Below are 19,552 nucleotides of genomic sequence, written 5' to 3'. Positions count from 1 at the left end.
AGCGCCACTCATCCTGTGAGTGGACACACCGCCATAGTGACACTATTGGGCAGCGCCACTCCTCCTGTGAGTGGACACACCGCCATAGTGACAGTATTGGGCAGCGCCACTCATCCTGTGAGTGGACACACCGCCATAGTGACAGTATTGGGCAGCGCCACTCATCCTGTGAGTGGACACACCGCCATAGTGACAGTATTGGGCAGCGCCACTCATCCTGTGAGTGGACACACCGCCATAGTGACAGTATTGGGCAGCGCCACTCATCCTGTGAGTGGACACACCGCCATAGCAGCATGTACAACACTCCCCAATAGGAAGAAAACCCGCTGGGTTGTTCATCCTGTTGGGTTCCTCTGACTGTTGCCTGTGACGTGATTCGTCACATGTGGGCAGTTACACGTTCAGTTCACTGTCTTGTCTCCTCTTGTAGAGACGAAAATTAACATAGTATATAACATAGTATATAACATAGTATATAACATAGTATATAACATAGTATATAACATAGTATAGCCAAATGTTAATATATTACTCGCTGGCAGTCCATCACGCTGGATGTGGGGTATGACTCTCAGTTTAGTTGGGTAATGTCGTGATGAATAGCGGTTCCTTAACATCAGGTATAGTCCGGATCACTCATCACATCCATGATAGACGCTGCTCATCACCATACCATCGGGCGTCCAGAGTCCAGATTCACGAAGCAGTTACGCAAGCACTTATGAACCTATACATCTTTCCTCAATCTTTGACGGCTTTGGTTACATTTATTAAACAGTTTACAAGCATGAAAACTTGCCAATCAACTGTTGTTATTGTTATAAACAGCCTCCTGGTGCTTCGGAGCTCATTAACGGTTTAGTAATTGTAAACAAAGCCGCCAAAGACTGAGAAAAGATGTACAGGTTCGTAAGTGCTTGCGTAACTGCTTCAGTGAATCTGACCCCTAGTCTACTTGTGTTCGAGCCCGCACACCATTCGGTGGTTTACCCCTCTGGTTTACACGTTGAGGCTACCGGTGTACCCTGGCAGTAGTTTAACTAAGGCCTTTATGGCTAGGATCGTTAACATTTGTGACCCCCCCCCCCTCGACGTGTCTTAATGTAACATTAATGTTAAATTGTGGTTGTTAACCCCAGCATAGCGGGTTATATAGGATGTTTACCTGGGGATCACAGGTGACGAGCCAGTGAACAGTGCTCCTTTGACCCCACATTAAACCCTGAATATATATTGACCAAAGAGCTTCACACATACAGAGATTCAGCCCCGCTCCTGTGCCAGGTAAGTCCACTACGGGCTCACCATAGCCCGTGCTACTTGGAACTTGTTCCGAGTAGCTGAATCTATAAACAACAGCAGTCACACATAACGGTCCACCTATAAACAAGTGGGTGATTGATTGATAAAGATTAAGCCACCCAAGAGGTGGTACGGGCATGAATAGCCCGTAATGCAAGTGGGTACACGGGCATGAATAGCCCGTAATCCAAGTGGGTATATGTTTGCGATATATGGAGTGGAAGGGGGGGGGGGGCATTAGTGGTAGGGTAGCAGTAGGTAGGGATGGGGGAGGGGGTTTAGGGATAGGGAAGGAGCGGTGGAGAGGGACTGGTGACCCTGGGCGAGGCGGCTAGTGTTATTGACCCCCCTCGTCAGGCGAGTTCCGGGCCCTGGCTAGAGAGAGGGGAGTGGGGGGGGGGGAGGGAAAAAGACCGATGAGGGAGGGAGGAAGGGATGGCATGATGAGACAGGTGTGTGTAGGGTTGGAGGGAGGTTTAGGGAAGGAGACAGATGTTTGGGAAGGGGCGAGGAAGGAGACAGGTGTTTGGGAAAAGGGAAGGAAAGCGGTGTACGAAAGAAAGAGACGGGTGGTTGTGGAGGGGAGCGAGGTCAGACGGAAGTGACGGGTGTGGAGAGGGAGGGAGGGGGGGGGGATGGATGGATGAGGGGGCTACACCCCCTCAGACTCATTCAGCTAACCACCTCGTTAGCCACGCCTCGCCTCTCGCATCCCTAATCACCAACACGTTTTGCTCTTTTCCTTCGACACTCCCAATGGAGGGATATTAAATCCGAGGCTCCTGTGATGACCAGGTAAGGGGATAGCGCAGGTGGGGTGGGGGAGTCGATGGATAGGTGGGGGATAAGTGAGGGGTTAGAGGGGTTGGGGAGACCTCTATGGGTGTTGAGGCAGGCCTCTCCTTTCTGCAGACGAGGAGTCACAATAACGTGGCTGAAATATGTTGCCCAAACCACACACACTAGAAAGTGAAGGGACGACGACGTTTCGGTCCGTCCTCAATTCTCAAGTCGATTGTGACTTGAGAACGGTCCAGGACGGAGCGAAACGTCGTCGTGCCTTCACTCTCCTTTCTGCTGTATGCAGGTGTCATGTATGGCGGGGTCTCCAACCATGCGTCTGTTTGGAGGTGAATGACACCGGATGTTTGGAGACAGAGGAGTGGGGTAAGGCGAAATTGAAATAAGTTTATTGAGGTAAAATCACACAAAGGGATGAGGTAGCTCAAGCTATTCTCACCCCGTTCAGTACATCGTGTTAATACATACATACACACACATCACAAACAATAAACATATTACCAAACATTCTGAGAGATAAACATCTACATCTCCTGGTAAGGCGAAGTGTTTGGGGGTTATGCACTAAGAGAGAGACGAGTTACTTAGTTCATGCATTAAGAGAGGGCAGCCGAGGCCATCCATCATGAGGCACGTCATGTTTTAAGTGTGGGATTCGAACCTGGTATTGGGTGACGTGCAGGTAATGCCCGTTAAGCCTTCAGGTCACCACTCCTAGTTCCCGGGTATATTCCTCGGCCGCCCTCAGGCCCATGGTGAGAGAGACAGTCACAGCCCCGCTCCTGTGCCAGGTAAGTCCACTACGGGCTCACCATAGTCCGTGCTGCTTGGAAACGTTTTGTTCCCAGTAGCTGAATCTTAAACAACCACCCAGGCCCGCCTCACTGCAGGTGGGATGCCCCACTACACATTGGTGTAAATCTACAACCACGATGATGCTATGCAAATCTGGTTACCTTACCTTGAGGTTACCTTGAGGTGCTTCCGGGGCTTAGCGTCCCCGCGGCCCGGTCGTCGACCAGGCCTCCCGGTTGCCGGACTGATCAACCAGGCTGTTGGACGCGGCTGCTCGCAGCCTGACGTATGAGTCACAGCCTGGTTGATCAGGTATCTTTTGGAGGTGCTTATCCAGTTCTCTCTTGAACACTGTGAGGGGTCGGCCAGTTATGCTCTTCTTGGAAAAAAATTTGTCTGGAAATGTATATTGGCTTCCATATTCTGGAAATGTATATTGGCTTCCATATTCTGGAAATGTGATTTGATTGGTAATTGGATTGAAACCTTTTTGTTGGCGTGGCAGTGTATTGATGCGCGCGTGTTATTAAATCGAAATTTGTTTCGAGGTTGTATGAGAAGCTTTTGTAGGTGTTGAGGTAATTTGGTGGTATAACGACGGTCTCGCTTCATGCGCGTCTGCGTTCAATCCCCGACCGTCCAAGTGGTTGGACTCCATTCCTTCCCCCCCACCCCCACCCCACCCCACCCCATCCCGGGTTAGTCTGATAAAGATTAAGCCACCCCAAGAGGTGGCACGAGCAAAATAGCCCGTAACCTTATAATAACCCCTTCCAAGTGATGTATAGTTCACCATTTGGTCACCACTTGGTCCGGGAGACATCTCCCGTCACGCAGGGTGCAGTTGCGCCTCCACAGATCTCCAGTATCATCTTTTGATACTGGTAATGGCTCGAAAGGGCCACCACTTACGGGCTATTCATGCCCGTGCCACCTTTTGGGGTGGCTTAATCTTCATCAATCAATCAATCGATGTATAGTTGGACGGGAGACATCTCCCGTCACGCAGGGTGCAGCCGCACCTCCACAGATCTCCAGTATCAGCTGTTGATGCTGGTAATGGCTCAAAAAGGGCCACCACTACTTACGGGCTATTCATGCCCGTGCCACCTTTTGGGGTGGCTTAATCTTCATCACTCATCAATCGATGTATAGTTGTGATGCCTTGGTGCTATTCCTTGATAATTGCCTCCCTCCCTCCTCCCCGTCTTGGAGTCGCGACGGATTGCTTGTTCTCTGACGACCGCTACGACACTTGTCTCCTTTGTCTGGCTTGTTTGTAAGTAATAAGTAATAAGTTTGTTAACAAAGAGCAACTGACCCTACAATGCTGTAGCCTGCTTGGCTAAACGAACATTGCAGTCATGTAAACAACCGCAGGATGGGTATATGACCCTAATTGACCCTCGTAGGGTCAAAGGGGCCTCGTAGCCTGGTGGATAGCGAGCAGGACTCGTAATTCTGTGGCGCGGGTTCGATTCCCGCACGAGGCAGAAACAAATGGGCAAAGTTTCTTTCACCCTGAATGCCCCTGTTACCTAGCAGTAAATAGGTACCTGGGAGTTAGTCAGCTGTCACGGGCTGCTTCCTGGGGGTGGAGGCCTGGTCGAGGGCCGGGCCGCGGGGACACTAAAGCCCCGAAATCATCTCAAGATAACCTCAAGATAACCTGACCCTAAGCCTCTTCTGATCACAGGAGAAAGCGCCAAGCCATTACGACTATGTAGCACTTGGAAGGGGTCAGGATAAGGATGTGGGATGAGACGGGTGGGGGGAGTGTGTTCTTTTCTGCAGGTAAAGGTCCTGGCGAGACGTTTTCCCTCCTTATTTTGATTTTAATTGTTGCCGCCAGAGGTGGCTAGTTTATTATGCACCCCATACTCATCCTGTGAGCGGTAGCGCAAAAAGCATTAGAGGTCACAAAAGGTCTTTATCAGACCTCATCTTAGATTATTACATAAACAATTTCATCTATCCTTCACACCTTATAGTTACAATGTCAGCTAGTTACAGAGAAAGTGCTATTTCAAAAATTATTTGGTTCTTCCAGTCTGGGAGTCGACAACTTCTGGGGGGGGTAATGAGGAGAAAGCGCCAAGTCATCACAACTATATGGCACTGGGAAGAGGTCAGGATAAGGATTTGGGATGGGACGGGGGGAAGGAAGTGCCCAACCATTTGGACGGTCGGAAGGAAGTGCCCAACCATTTGGACGGTCGGGGATTGAACGCCGACCTGCATGAAGCGAGACCGTCGCTTCATGCCGTCGGGGGGTTTACGCGTCAAAATACGATGTGAGAAGACAGTTTGCACAAGGCGCTAGAGACGTTGTTATGGCAACACCAGTATATACACCAATCAACACCTTGGAAACACAAACCGAAACTGTCTCTATTTCCCGCTAGTTACAACTTGTAATAAAGTTGCTACATAAAGTTGTTACAACTTGCTGTATTGGTTGTTATAACTGGTTAGGAGGTATTAAAACTTGTTCGAACGTTGTACCAACGTCGTAGTTTCGGTGTGTGTTTGGCGGGCGCGCAGAGCCCGAATATACGGATGTGTATAAATGAACTATGTATAAACGATCTATGCTAATGGAGCCTAGATTAAGGGTGTGTGGCTCCTAGGATCAGCAGTTTAGACTGACGCGACTCAGGTCAACCCATTGACCTGAGTGTGGAGGGGAGGGGAGGTGAGATAAGGGATAGGTGAGATAATGGAGCTTAGGGCAAAGGGTGGGGTTTTGGAGTCCTGATCTTACGGTAGTCTAACGAAGCGTCGGTATTGTGGCGGGTGATGCGACTAGGTGATGTGGAAGGGGGGGGGGGTGTCCGTAAGAGGATTAACTGGTACCGTTCGTTCGATTCACGCGCGCGGGCGCCCATCCTCCACAGTGCCTCTTAGTGGTTGGTGTTCCATCACTGTGGACCAGCCTCCATGCCAGGAGGCCTGGTCGAGGACCGGGCCGCGGGGGACGTTGAGCCCTGAAACCATCGCAAAGTAAGGTCGCAAGGTTGGGGGGGGGGTTGTATTGGCATAGTGCCACATGGCATTCTTTGATGGCAATCTCAACCCGCCGATGCTGGGCATGTACCCAACAGCAATTACTGGAAAAGGTTTGTTGAAGTTTCCATTTATATATTGCGTAACCTGGCCGTTAGGGAGTAGGGTCTAAACCCTGTACCGGCATGAACATCATGACGTCATAGTGATGTCACATCTCGTGTGCACCTTACATGCAAAACACAACTTTATGTCTTACTTGCGTTGGGTTATGATCGTTTGTATCTTATACGTTTATAAAGTAGTGATGACGTAGAGGGGTAGATATTCCTCTCAGGTCTTAAGACCCTACTCCTTCACCAGCTGGAGGTGTTCGGGTGGGGGTTACAGTTCTCCCTTACACCGCGCCACTCTTACTCTACTCACCTTCCCGCCAAGAAGACTCGTCGTCCTTTTAAATTTTTAAATTTTGCCCCGAGGGCGAGTTTATTGGGCAGCGCCACCTATCCTGTTAGTGGACACACCGCCATAGTGACAGTATTGGGCAGCGCCACTCATCCTGTGAGTGGACACACCGCCATAGTGACAGTATTGGGCAGCGCCACCTATCCTGTTAGTGGACACACCGCCATAGTGACAGTATTGGGCAGCGCCACTCATCCTGTGAGTGGACACACCGCCATAGTGACAGTATTGGGCAGCGCCACTCATCCTGTGAGTGGACACACCGCCATAGTGACAGTATTGGGCAGCGCCACTCATCCTGTGAGTGGACACACCGCCATAGTGACAGTATTGGGCAGCGTCACTCATCCTGTGAGTGGACACACTGCCATAGCAGCATGTACAACACTCCCCAATAGGAAGAAAACCCGCTGGGTTGTTCATCCTGTCACTTGTACGCAGACACACTAGGGACTTGCTTAACTGTCTCAAGTGACCAGCTCCTCAAACAAGAAGATTAACATCTGTCAACCCTTAACATCTTACGTTATCTTGCGGGTGCAAAATGGGGGGAATCTTTTAAGAACGGTATCAATATATTTTCCTAACTGAAACAATATGGGGTATATCATGCTACACATCCTGGGCAGGGCGAGACTGCCGGGCGCGGCTCCTCACACCCGTTGCACCTGTTCACCTAGCGGTAAATAGGTACTTGGGAGTTAGTCGACCGTTGTGTGGGTGGCTTGGTCAGATCAGAGCTGAAGATGGTCAGTTCTTCCACATGTTCCAGAGTAACTCGAACACCACTAAGGAGTGCCGGACCAACCGGGCTGTGGTGGGTATGTGGGCCTGCGGGCCGCTCCAAGCAACAGCCTGGTGGACCAAACTCTCACAAGTCAAGCCTGGCCTCGGGCTGGGATTGGGGAGTAGAAGAACTCCCAGAACCCCATCAACCAGGTATCAACCAGGTAACTACTATGACAAGCTGTCAACCACGTAACAGGGACCGTTGGGGACAGGTCAAGTCCCCGCCACCCCCCCCCCGGGTTGTGGGAACTCCTCTTTATTCTCCTATCTGGCTGCTTGGGCACGGTACATCTGGCTGCTTGGGCACGGTACACCTGGCTGCTTGGGCAAGGTACACCTGGCTGCTTGGGCACGGTACACCTGGCTGCTTGGGCAAGGTACACCTGGCTGCTTGGGCACGGTACACCTGGCTGCTTGGGCAAGGTACACCTGGCTGCTTGGGCAAGGTACACCTGGCTGCTTGGGCACGGTACGCCTGGCTGCTTGGGCACGGTACGCCTGGCTGCTTGGGCACGGTACACCTGGCAGCTTGGGCACGGTACAGCGGGTGGCGTAGCGGAGCAGGACTCGTAACGGGTCAATACTCTCGCTGGCCAACATCACCTGTAAACGTTGTTTACATTTCTCATTTGATGCAGATAACTGTCATGGATGGAGAGGGGGGAGGAGGGAGAAGATGGGGGTGCCTATGATGGGGGGTAAAGATTGGGGAAAATGGAGGGGAGGTTGGGGGGAGGAAGCGGTGAAGATGCCAAGAACTTCTCGATGGGAGTTTCGCGCGTAATTATTCCTAGTGTTTACACCTTTATATAAAGTTTTGAGGGCTCGCATGCGACCCGAGTGTTGCCGGTGGCGTCTTTAATATCAATTGTTGTTCGTTGCTCTCTCTGGACTGGTGATTAATGGTGCCAGGTGCGTGCGTGCGTGCGCCGCCAGGTACTTCGTGATCAGATGGTACTCACCTAGTAGCGCTTGCGGGGGTTGGGCTCTGGCTTTTTGGTCCCGCCATGGTGTGCGGCATGCACAGAGGCGTGAGTGTCCCATAGTGGGTGTCGAGGTTCATCTGTCACGTGCTGGGGTAAGGGAATTACTCATGTAATGAATAAACATGTGTTGTTTACCCCCGCGCCTCTGGGCATGAGTCAATGAGTCTGAGTATGAGTCTGCATCTACACACGACTCCTCTAATTAATTAATACCTGCCTGGGTGTGGATCGAGTCCAATATGTGTTTTTTTACATTTTTTTTACAGCTTTTCTACCATAGACGTGACTATGTAGGTGATTTTTTTTCCCTAGACAATTTGGTGTCAAGCCTAAATTAATTTTCCTTTTATTAATCTTAATATTTGTATTACATTACCTCTTATTCCTGGCCTTTTACTGCTAAATAAATTTAGCTTATTTTAAATGGGCTTCGTATGGTTCATTTGTAAATCTCTGAATCATTTTCGTTGTGCCAATTTTGTTATTTGTTAAACCAATTTACTAGGGTCTTCAATTCGGCAAATTTATATATATTATGTAACACAAACCATTATAAATTGCATCAATATAAATCAAGAGCAAATCTGGTCCCAATACTGACCTTCCCCATCCCCCCAAGACCGTCACAAGTGGCACTCCACTTGTGACATCAAACCATCCTGACACACCTGTGGCACTCCACATGTGACATCAAACCATCCTGACACACCTGTGGCAATTCACGTATGGTGTCTGCCTTCACACTACTTCATTCGCTCGTCTAGTCTACTAATTCACATTCACCGACAGTAAACTTCTTGTTGAGTATCCGTGTGACTGGGCAGTTTCCATCAATCACTCTCCATTCGTGCCCGTCCGTTTTGACATGACCAGCGACGACGCTTCTGGAGTCAGGCAGGCTTCGGGAGACGCCCGACCCCCCACACATGTGAAAATAACAGAAATAACAACGTTTCAGTCCGTCCCGGAGCCTTTCCGGGTATTTGGGCTGGGTGTATAATTTTCAGTTATTGTTATCTGCTGACTAGACGTGCTTCGGGACTCTCTTTGGGTTAGGTGTTGTGATGAACGAGGTGAAGGGGCCCATAATGATTGGTGTTTGTTGCACGGGGAAGCAAGCGGGTGGTCATTTGAGGCGCAATGAATCAAAGATGCGGTCTTGAACAATTTAGAGTAATTGGTGTGATTGAGGTTTTTAAGAGCCGGAGTGCGCGCGCGCGGGGCTTTCAGTCCTTACGGAGAGTTGCATAAGAGTGGATGACAACGGATCAATAGTGTAGGGGTGTTGGCCGGCCTCAACAGTATAGTATAGTAGTCATTGCCGCTCTTATCACCTGGCAACCGGCCCAGTACCGGCTGTCCGGCCCCCCCACCCCCCTTACCTCCACCTCTCATTTCTCTTACTGCACGTGTTATGTTGCTACGGCGGCCAGGATTGCTGTTATTTTGAGAAAGGTATGGGGGGGTGGGGGTTGTTTCTGTTGCCCCTGCAACGGGCCAACTGCTGCCGCCCCAGACTGCCGTTGCTTTGCAACACTTGCATTCACTGGTGTTCCCTGCTGCTTTGATGCTCCCCAGACAATATCTACCTGACTAGTGGTGTTGCTGAGACATGTTTGTTGTTTTAGATTTAGCTACTCAGAACGAAGTGTCCATGTAGCACGGGCTATGGTGAGCCCGTAAGAAGGTCCCTGCCGAGGCAATTAAATCTCGGTACTTAAGTGTTGCTTCGCTATGATGCTGATGTAGTTGCTGTGTTGTTGCCATTTTTGGGGGAAGTATAGAGGATGGAGAGGCGCAGGTGAAGGGAAGTTTAGAAGTGGGAAATACAGTGAAAGTTATGATAGCAGGCGGGCTGTCAGCCTTGCTGACACGATGTGTGGGTGTTGGCAGCTAAGCTAAGCTTGCTCTCTCTCCTGTATTACAAGATACCTTAAGTAATGCGCCCTAAGTTCGCCAGAATGAAGAGTAGTAGACTAATAGTCTACGTCCCAGCGCAGTTTACCTAAGCTTTTATATACACAATAAATATAAATCTCTTATCTTGCGTTCCTTTCTCCTTCATGGTCCGCCGGGGTGGTGACACCTGGTGTGCCAGGCCCCTCGCTGCCTGCCCCCTCCGCCCGGAGTGCCAGTGTGGGGTGTCGACCCATGGCACCGTGTTGAGAGAGTGGTCGACGGTGCCACTCTTATACCATATAGTATGGTTGACAGTGCCACTGTCTCGTATACTATATAGTATGGTTGACGGTGTCACTGTCTCGTATACCATATAGTATGGTTGACGGTGTCACTGTCTCGTATACCATATAGTATGGTTGACGGTGTCACTGTCTCGTATACCATATAGTATGGTTGACGGTGTCACTGTCTCGTATACCATATAGTATGGTTGACGGTGTCACTGTCTCGTATACCATATAGTATGGTTGACGGTGTCACTGTCTCGTATACCATATAGTATGGTTGAGGCCACCATCACTTCAGTATGTGGCACCTTTTTTTTTATCTTACGAGCAAATACAAAAATGGCAATTTGAAGAATGGTAAGGTGCCACTCAGCCGTGCCAAGATGCCACTCAGCCGTGCCAAGATGCCACTCAGCCGTGCCAAGGTGCCACTCAGTCGTGCCAAGGTGCCACTCAGTCGTGCCAAGGTGCCACTCAGTCGTGCCAAGATGCCACTCAGCCGTGCCAAGGTGCCACTCAGCCGTGCCAAGGTGCCACTCAGCCGTGCCAAGGTGCCACTCAGCCGTGCCAAGGTGCCACTCAGCCGTGCCAAGGTGCCACTCAGCCGTGCCAAGGTGCCACTCAGCCGTGCCATGGTAGACGGTATCGTGCAGCAGCTGAAGGCAGCATTAAATGACAGAATATGATCAACCTGTTTATTGGGATTAGTGCCATCATTCGAGCCGAGGGCTGCCCTGCCTTCTGGTCCAGTCTCCCCCTCTCCCTTCATTCCCCCTGCTTCAGTGAGAACCCTTGCTTAACCCCACTATTTGGGGCACCTGGGGGTACCTGGGGTTGGGGGTCTATACGTATTGTGAATATATTATTTAACATGTTTTTCCCCCGATAATCGCCTAGCCGGTAACGTGGGGTGTGCGTAAAGAAGAGGAAAGTGAATCGTGGGGTGCAAGTTTTTGTAGGGCATGACTAAGGTTGGTGGGAGCTGTTGGGAGAGTAGCAGACGTGGAGCGGTGCTGGCCAGGTAGACAATGGTGGTAATTATGGTGTAGAGAGAAGGCAGGTGTGTAGGGGGGAGGAGGGCAGGTTCACCTGGGGTGGCAGGTTCACCTGGGGTCGCAGGTGGGGTCAGTTCACTCACCACGTGTGTCACCTGCACTCACCACAAGGAAAGGTACGGTACGACACCACCAACTGACGGAGCTCTCTGTGTCATATCTGGTACAGGTGCCGACAGATCAACCCGTCTTCCTAATAGAGCAATGTTGCATTTGTACTACAAGTCCAAAAAACCTCGTACTAGAAAATGGTAGCGGCTCGCGAAATTGACATACTGTACCGTTTTCTGTTTTGGGTCCTCTGGTAGGTTAGGATAAGGGCACGTTAGTACGACAGTTTCTTGACGTTGGGGCACCTGAGGAAGACGGACTGGACAGATGGCACCTGAGAGGTGTCCCTTGCTCTCCTTACTCTTGAGAGAGCACTATTAAAGGTACGAGACAAGACTAGAGTGACCTTGAGACACAGTCAGCTGGCAGCACGCCTTGTATGCTATTGAAACCATCTACTTAACCCCTGTGCAGAATATAACAGCGGTTGGTCTAGTCATTAAATATTTTCTAGCTCTAAAAGTGAGCGAGGGCAACGAGTCCGAACTACCGAAGTGACACAACGTTGTGTGTGTGTGTGTGTGTGTGTGTGTGTGTGTGTGTGTGTGTGTGTGTGTGTGTGTGTGTGTCAGTAGCGTCGGCTCCGTCCACTGCTCAGCTTATCACTCGTATATACAGTATAAAATCAAATCACAAATCGCGTTACCAAGCGGTATACTGTGGAGGGTTCCTTTATCATCATATTTAGGTACATAAGCACCGTGATGGAGTTGCCCTAGGCTATAGGGAAGGTTATAGGGTGTGTGAAGTGCTTGCTGAGTGATGATTAGCAAAAATCATTACCCTGAACAAATCCACAAGGGCCGTGACGAGGATTCGAACCTGCGTCCGGGAGATCATTACCCTGGTCCACTCGACCCCCCCCCCCTGGCCTCCTACTCCCTCCCCCCAAGTCTCCTACTACCACCTTGGCCTCCTACTCCCCCACTCCTATTCCTCCAGTCCTCCTTGCTTCGCTCCCTTACAGTCTTGGTGTAAACCAAGAGTAAACCAAACCAAGAGTAAACCATCTCGTGTCTTTCACGCGTGTGAGGTGGCCACCGTTACACCCTCTTCCTCCTCCTCCTCCAGCTCTTACTAATTATCCTTTCCACCATCCTCCCCCACCTGCTTCCCCCCCCCCACCCCTATCACCCTTCCACCCCTATCCCACCTTGACATGCTAATACGCGCCCTCAGCGGAAATTGGTTGTCAGCACCGCGTCGAGAGGGAGGGGGTGGGGGGTGTTCTCATGACCTACAAAATAGGAATCAGGTTTTGCTAGCTGGTGCTGGTAAGTTTTTACGGGTTCACCATAGCCCGTGCTACATGGACACTTCGTCCTGAGTAGCTAAAACTGAAACAACAACAGCAACAACATGGTGCTGGTCCAGTGCTTACCTAACAGCGCTTAGGTAAGCACTTAGGTAAGCACTTAAGTCTAGCTCCCTGTTCCCCCGCCTACTGTACCTGTGGCTGTACAACGTAACTGTTCTGATTCTCAAAATTCTTTGCCGCACCTGGTCTTAAAAAGCTGTGGGTTGGAGGTGGCTTCTACAACTTGCTCTTTCAGTGTATTCCTCTTGTTGACCTCTCGCGCTGGGTACGAGGGCTTCCTCGCGTGCCTTGGGACGCGTTTGCATTTCCACCTGTGTCCTCTTTGTTGTGTTTGATCTGAACTTTGTGGTTCACATATACCTTGCCATGATTTCGGGGCTCAGCGTCCCCGCGGCCCGGTCCTCAACTAAGGCTTCCTATATATATAATACGCATGCATCAGGCATATAGCACAGGAAAAATATATTGGTTTGAAAGGCGGTGCCCAAGAGTCAAGAGTTAATAGCTCGGTTCTGCAGATACAAATAGTAAACACACACACCCACACACACACACACACACACACACACACACACACACACACACACACACACACACACACACACACACACACACACACACATACACACACACACACACACACATACACACACACACACACTTTTTTTATACTTCTGAAGAGATATTGGTTAGCACAAAGTAATTTGTTTGTTATTCCTTTGTGGTTATACAACATATATATTGTATAACCACAAAGGCATAACAAACAAATAGCGTGTGTGTGTGTGTGTGTGTGTGTGTGTGTGTGTGTGTGTGTGTGTGTGTGTACTCACCTATATGTACTCACCTATATGTGCTTGCAGGATCGAGCATTGACTCTTGGATCCCGCCTTTCTAGCTATCGGTTGTTTACAGCAATGACTCCTGTCCCATTTCCCTATCATACCTAGTTTTAAAAGTATGAATAGTATTTGCTTCCACAACCTGTTCCCCAAGTGCATTCCATTTTTCTACTACTCTCACGCTAAAAGAAAACTTCCTAACATCTCTGTGACTCATCTGAGTTTCCAGTTTCCACCCATGTCCCCTCGTTCTGTTATTATTACGTGTGAACATTTGATCTATTTCCACTTTGTCAATTCCCCTGAGTATTTTATATGTCCCTATCATATCTCCTCTCTCCCTTCTTTTCTCTAGTGTCGTAAGGTTCAGTTCCTTCAGCCGCTCTTCATATCCCATCCCTCGTAGCTCTGGGACAAGCCTCGTCGCAAACCTCTGAACCTTCTCCAGTTTCTTTATGTGTTTCTTCAGGTGGGGGCTCCATGATGGCGCGGCATACTCTAAGACGGGTCTCACGTAGGCAGTGTAAAGCGCCCTAAAAGCTTCCTCATTTAGGTTTCTGAATGAAGTTCTAATTTTCGCCAGTGTAGAGTACGCTGCTGTCGTTATCCTATTTATATGTGCCTCAGGAGTTAGATTGGGTGTCACATCCACTCCCAGGTCTCTTTCTCGAATCGTTACAGGTAGGCTGTTCCCCTTCATTGTGTACTGTCCCTTTGGTCTCCTGTCACCTGATCCCATTTCCATAACTTTACATTTACTGGTGTTAAACTCCAGTAGCCATTTCTCTGACCATCTCTGCAGCCTGTGTAAGTCCTCTTGGAGGATCCTACAATCCTCGTCTGTCACAACTCTTCTCATTAATTTTGCGTCATCTGCAAACATTGACATGTATGATTCCACTCCTGTAAACATATCATTTACGTAAATTAGAAAGAGGATTGGTCCCAGCACCGATCCTTGAGGTACTCCACTTGTTACTGTTCGCCAGTCCGACTTTTCGCCCCTTACCATTACCCTCTGGCTCCTTCCTGTTAGGTAGTTCTTCACCCATACTAGGGCCTTTCCGCTTACTCCTGCCTGCCTCTCAAGTTTGTATAGCAGTCTCATGTGCGGTACCGTATCAAAGGCCTTTTGGCAGTCAAGAAATATGCAGTCTGCCCAGCCTTCTCTGTCCTGCCTTATCCTTGTTACTTTATCATAGAATTCTAAAAGGTTTGTTAGGCATGATTTCCCTGTCCAGAACCCATGTTGGTGCTTGTTTACAAACCCAATGCTCTCCAGGTGCTCAACAAGTCTTAGCCTAATTATTCTTTCAAGTATTTTGCAGGGGATGCTTGTCAGTGATACGGGTCTGTAGTTAAGTGCCTCCTCCCTATCCCCCTTTTTGAAAATCGGTACGACATTTGCCTCCTTCCAGCAACTGGGCAATTCTCCCGACATAAGTGACTCATTGAAGATCATTGCCAGAGGCACGCTGAGAGCCTGCGCTGCCTCTTTAAGTATCCACGGTGATACTTTGTCTGGTCCAACAGCTTTATTTGCATCCAGTGTTGTCAACTGTTTCATTACATCCTCTGCTGTCACCTCTATATCTGATAGTCTTTCATCTTGGGTAATCTCTTCTAACAATGGGAGCTGCTCAGGCTCGGTAGTGAACACTCCATGGAATTTTGCATTCAGTACCTCGCAGATTTCCTTGTCGCTTTCTGTATATGCCCCTTCTGTTTTCCTCAGTCTTGTCACTTGGTCATTTACCGACATCTTCCTCCTTATATGGCTATGTAGTAATTTTGGTTGCTTTTTCGCTTTGACTGCAATATCGTTCTCATAATTTCTTTCCGACACTCGTCTTATGTTAATGTAATCATTCCTAGCTCTGTTACATCTAATCCTGTTGTCCTCTGTCCTTTGTCTTCTGTACTTCCTCCACTCCCTCCTGCTTCTCACCTTTGCTTCCTGACACTGTCTATTAAACCATGGGTTATTATATTCCCTCCTGCTTTTTTTCTTTATTGTTGGAATAAATCTATCTTCCGCCTCCTTGCATTTCAATATGACTTGGGTCATCATACCTTGCACTGTTTTTCCTCTAAGTTCTTCCTCCCACTGCACTTCTCCCAGGTAGTCCCTTATCCCTCTGTAGTCCCCTTTTCTGTAATCAAGTCTCCTTTCCCGGACCTCTTGTCCTTTGGTCACAATTTTAAGCTCCATCATGTAGTCAAAGGCTAGGACACAATGGTCACTAGCTCCTAGTGGTATTTCATGTTCCAACTGCTCGATGTCTTCTACATTCTGAGTGATAATGAGATCTAATAGGCTGGGCGTATCCCCTCCTCTTTCCCTAGTATCTTCTTTCACATGCTGTGTTAGGAAATTCCTGTCAATAACGTCTACCAGCTTCGCTCCCCAGGTCTCCTCCCCGCCATGGGGATTCCTCGTTTCCCAATCTATCTCTCCGTGATTTAGGTCCCCCATGACCAGCAGCTTCGCTCTCATTCTATGCGCTAAAGTTGCTGCCCTCTGCAGTTCATCCATACATGTCTTGTTGCTGTCCTCGTACTCCTGCCTGGGCCTTCTACTGTTTGGTGGGGGATTGTAGAGTATCAAGATTACAATCTTCTTCCCATCCACTGTCAGGGTTCCATGTATGAAGCTTGTGCTTTCATTGGTACCCGGATTTTCCAGCTCATCAAACTCCCATTTCCGCTTTATTAGTAGTGCCACTCCACCTCCCTGTCTCTGTGTCCTTTCTTTTCTTATCACCTGGTACCCCTCTGGAAAGATTGCATCCGAGATCATGCCATTTATTTTAGTTTCCACTATTGCCACTATGTCTGGGTCTGCCTCACTAACTCTTTCTTTTATCTCTTCTGCTTTATTGGCTACCCCATCAGCATTGGTGTACCAAACCTTGAGACTCTTCTTGGAAACTCGGGTGTCAGAGTTCCCCCTTTCACCAGGGGTCTGGGGGGAACTGGGGGGTGTCTGGGGGGCAAGTGGGGGCTGTGGGGGCTGTGGGGGCGAGTGGGGGGGTGCTAGGGGGGTGCCTGGGAGTGCCTGGTAGGCAAATGGGGTCTGGGCATCTAGGGGGGTAAGAAGGGCATAATGGGTCTGAAAGTTAGGGGTCTGAATAGCATAGGGGGGTTGAGAAATAGAGTGAGACTGAGAGTCAGATAGAGGTTGAGAGGTTGGGGGGAAGAGGGATACTGAGGTGAGATGAGAATGGAGCATGGGTGCTGGGAGTGGAAGAGAGGGTATATTAGATAGGGGGGAATCGGGGGTAGGTGGGGGTTTTGGGGTAGAAGAGGGGAAGAGGGAGATGGGGGAAGGTGTTAGGGGGTCACAAGGTGAGGGGGTTAAATGTGGGCTGGAGGTGCATAGGAGGGGTGAGGGTTGGGTGGGGTTTGGGGGTGAGTGGAAGAGGGGTGCAGTGGAAGCTGGGATGGAGTAGATGGAATTGAAGTCAATGGGGTAGAAGGGGCAGGGGAGTGGGAAGGGGTATTTGGGGAGGGGGGATGGGAAGGTGGGTTTGGGGAGGGCATGGCTTGACCCACTGGGGTCGCTGACAAGTGTGATGTAGCAGGGGCAGGGGAATCGTTGTGGAGGTGCAAATGTGGAAGGGACAGGGGGGTTTTGGGAGGCTGAGGCAGGGGGGATGTATAGGAGGGCTGAGTTGGGGAGGATGCGACCTGGGAGGTGACCTGGGAGGTGACCTGGGAGGTGACCTGGGATGTGACCTGGGAGGTGAGATTACCTGGGAGGTTAGTACGTTGTCGTTGTTGCCATCTATTTTTGTGGGCTGTTTGCTCATCTTTCGTCATAAACCTCTCTATAAACACATTGTAATGGGTTTCACTTCCTCTGAGTAAATGCTTGCTCCTCATTATGTACTCCACTGCCTCCTCATTGGAGAATTGCACCAGAACAGGTCTCTTCTTGGTACAATTGTAAGGTCCAACCCGTCGATTGATATCCACCTCGCGTTCTGCCATCTCTGCTCCAATACACCTCAATATCTCGTGCAATTCGTAATTTTCTGTTTCTAATCTCTCTTGTCTTGTTGGTGCCCTAGATTCGAATAATCCATGTATTATAATAGACCGTCTCCTCAGGAATTCATTGTCATGCTGGTAGCCTGTCCCCTGGGGATTCCCCATCCCAACCGCAGTCACTAACCCATCTCCCACTAATCCCACTCTATCCTTAGCCATGCTGCTAAACCTTCCTAATTCGTTTGTGATACGAGCACATTCCCTCTCCCAGTCCTCTCTTCCCTTCCTAATCTCTTCCTGAACATAGAGCATAAGTTCTTGTTTCTGCCTCTCTACCGCATCCTGTATTTGCTGAAATACCTCACTTTTAATCCCCTGGATTAGATCCTCCAACCAATCACTCCTTCTCTCTACAAATTTCCCTATTAATTTGTCTATAAATCTGTCCTCCTCCTCATCCCTGCTGGTGATTGACCTTGAACCCCTTCTAGTCATTGCAGTAACAATCTAGCCAAAAAGGCGCTCCTCAATACCTTGCACAATCTGCTAACACAATAGGTGAGTGAATCTCCAATCGTCGTCCCACGTGGTGATATAAGGGTTGCTGCCGAGGTGAGGTCACGCGGTCAGAGGTCGGTGAGGTCTGGTTTCACACTGCACAGTATTTCCTCAACTATTTTGAATTACGCTAATTAAACTGTTTTTCTTCACTACCTTATGGCTCTGGTCAAAACCCAAGGTTTTTTCATTCACTTGTACATTCACTTATAGTCTTTTTCACTTCGAAGTTTCCTGAGTACCCCTCCCACTCCACGAGTGATCCAGGAGCTCCCAACCCACGTCCACCCAACACGATGGTCACAAGACAAGTGTAAAAGTGACAAGACAAGTGTGTGTGTGTGTGTGTGTGTGTGTGTGTGTGTGTGTACACGCGTGTCGAGGCGCGCACCTGTGTGTGCAGGTGCCGGGGAGGAGGGGGGGGAGGAAGGGTACACCGGGATGCAATAGTGAGTAATGCAGGGGGGGGGGTGTATGCGAGGAAGGAGTGGGAAGGGGGGGGGAGGGTGTCGCCGGGGCTGAAGGTCGCCGGCGAGAGTGGTGATGGGAACACTGTGTGGGTGTGGTGATGGTCCGTGAGTAGGTGTACTACACCACTGGCTGACACGTGTGTGTGTGTACCTCAGGGTGTTGGACTTCCTTGTCCCAGCTGGTCACTCACGTGTTTATCTACGCGCACTCCAACACCCACAACCACCATCCCACAACCACCACCCTCAACACCCACCACCACAACTCTCAACAACCACCACCACCACCCTCAACACCCACCACCACCACCCTCAACACCCACCACCACAATCCAGAACAAAAGGTCTTCACGACAAAAGGTGATAGTTGTGTTGGCCTGCTGAATTAGTGTGTGAAATGAGCACCTTCGTTAGTAGACAGATGTAGTGGGTGATGACCAGTAGGGTTCCCCCTCTGGTGAAGTAGTTGTGAGGGGGGGACCCCCCCCCTGGTGTAGTGGTGGTGGTTGATGGGTAGTGGGGGCTGCTGTAGGGGAGGGGAGGGGAGACTGCTGTAGGGGAGGGGGTGAAAGTGTCCTTGTAAGTGGTAGGACATCCTCAGTTTTTCTCCTGTTCAATTTTTGTTCCTGTTATTCCTTTTTTCATCCTCCTCCTCCTCCTCTCTTCCTCTTCTTTCTCCTACTCACCTTCATCATTTCTTCCTCGTCTTCCTAATCTTCCGCCTCCTTATCCTCCTCCCTCATTATTCTTCTGCTCCCTTACCTCTCTTCCAATCCCCTCCCTTTACTCTTATGATTTGTTCATTCTATAGTTCAGAGAACAAAACTGAACAGCATAATCTGAATTGAGCCTAACTCTGTCAAGACGAA

The 19,552-nt window shown here is 49.6% G+C and overlaps 1 protein-coding gene across 1 annotated transcript in view; it reads left to right on the top strand.

Annotated features, from left to right (window-relative positions):
- Positions 1-19,552, top strand: part of Ptp99A (Protein tyrosine phosphatase 99A) — a 262,039-nt gene that overhangs the window by 173,163 nt on the left and 69,324 nt on the right. The window lies entirely within an intron of this gene.

This window comes from Procambarus clarkii, chromosome 41 (assembly GCF_040958095.1).
Source record: "Procambarus clarkii isolate CNS0578487 chromosome 41, FALCON_Pclarkii_2.0, whole genome shotgun sequence".
NCBI classification, from domain to species: Eukaryota; Metazoa; Arthropoda; class Malacostraca; order Decapoda; family Cambaridae; genus Procambarus; species Procambarus clarkii.
This window is presented reverse-complemented; position numbering and strand designations above follow the sequence as displayed.